Below are 2,179 nucleotides of genomic sequence, written 5' to 3' on the forward strand. Positions count from 1 at the left end.
CTATATATTTATCTTCAAATTCATTTTTTTTTTTTCAATTTTATATCAAATGTTAAGTTACATTCAAATCAATCCGATGGTTTTTTGCCTCCTTTCTAAAAGAGACTAATCAAAGAAGAAATTAAAATTAAAGTTCCACACAAAGCATAAAAATTTTGATATCTGGCATAAAAAATAAATAAATATGCAGGGTTGCTTGATTCCCTTACTTACACACATGCGCGTATGTTATCAACAGATGTCAGGATGATAGATTAGCTGCATCTAAGATGTCACCTAGGCTAACTGAATACTGCACCAAACACAAAGCTTTGACACAGCGTCAAACCAAATACAACATATTTGACGAATAAAACTAGCATCTTGATCATCTTAATAACAAATAACTTTATAATGCAAATATCAAACCATCCTGTAAGTAAGAGCATGTAGAAAGTTAAGGAGCTAATATAGTTGCCACTTTGCATAAGAAAACAACAACCTTAAGGAATATTGGCCAGGATGACTAAATTGTTCATCACATGTGATAATATTTTGATGAGATGAGTAAAAATCGCTGCTTTTCTTTGTAAATGACACTGCATTTTGCTGACTCAAACCAAGATCTGCTGATATCCTGCAAATTATGTCAGAAGCCAATGAATGAAAACTCTATAAACTCCTTCGGAAAAATGTTCAGCATGCAGATTATTTCCTGATATGTCTGAATTTAGTACATTAATAAGGGGATTGTTATTATTTCCAAGGATATAATGCACATTAATTAAAAAAAAATTGCAGTTTGTGCTCAGTTGCCCAATGAATCAAAACACCCCAGGATTAGGTGACATTATCTCCTAAACTATCTCTACAACATAATTTAATCCCTTCTTTCATTATTTTGTAATATACTGCTAATCTTTTAATGATGTCTGAGAACCCAAGTTCATTGCATGATAACGTTCTTGACAGCTTATCATCATGGAACTCTTTCATTAATGACAACACAATAAATAATTGCTAAGTAATCCCCAAAGTAGGCTGCATTTGAAAGAATAATCATACTGAGAGGCAAAGAACATATGTAAAATGCTACCAACTGACCTGGTAGAAGCTTGATGAGTTTGATGAGTTATGGCTGAAGCAGGACTCTGTGTGAAGTTCCATGAAAGCAAAAAGATGAAATGTAAGCTTATGTAATTACACTATTAGTAAAGCTTATAATGGTTCAAGGACCTTATCAAATTTAAAAATTTAAAAAGCATTGGGCGATAACACAAAAGAAAAAGTCCTTGAAAACAGTGTACCTGATTCATAATATGCAATAAAATTACAGAATTTTTTTTTTAACAACTTTATCTTCAATTCAACTAGATTATGCATCTTTCATCCTCCATAATATAAAACTAACAGAAGACTTAACATGGCCAGTTCATGTGATCAATCTCATCAATGCACCGCAGTTTCACTCAAGAAAATGAAAATGTGGAATTTTCCTACTTTGTTCTCTTTTGTTTAACTCTCTAGTCATATGATGCTAACTTCAAATGTGAGACTTATAACACAATAAGTATGTTTATTACAAAGCCAGGTCATCCAGCAAGTTGGGGTAGAGCTGTAATCAATGCAAATTACATGATGGGGAAGAACATTATCCAGGTGGTAAGGTAGTGGGAAAAATCTATATGGATTGCTATCTAGAATGTTAACCGAACAACTCAATCAAAACATTTACTGAACATCAAAACCGAATAATTTTGCCACCAACATGGAACATGCAAAGTGGTCGCCATGAATATATGATGACAGGAAGAAAGATTGAAGCCAAGAAGAAAACAAAGGATTGCCTTTTCATTGGAAGGATCAGATTGTAAAACATGATTCATGAGAATATGTTACAAATTTGCCGTATCTTCTATAAGAACATCCAGTAAGTATCTATTTAAGAGATTCTTAATCAGAGATAAGCATCCTTGGTGATTATAGAAATACAAAGTTAAACAGACAGCTTGAAATAAAGAGTTGAACTTGTTCAAAAATATTTGAATGACCCCGTCAATTCTTTTATCATGCGTACTTGAACAAATAAATGGTTTTTAGAAAGAAGCAAAATAAAAACTAATGAAGACAGTAAATACTTGAGATCGCTCAAGAATAAATCAACTATGATAGGTTAATTACAGACTTATCCTAGCTTCAA

The sequence above is a fragment of the Dendrobium catenatum genome, unplaced genomic scaffold, assembly GCF_001605985.2.
Source record: "Dendrobium catenatum unplaced genomic scaffold, ASM160598v2 fragScaff_scaffold_1715, whole genome shotgun sequence".
NCBI classification, from domain to species: domain Eukaryota; kingdom Viridiplantae; phylum Streptophyta; class Magnoliopsida; order Asparagales; family Orchidaceae; genus Dendrobium; species Dendrobium catenatum.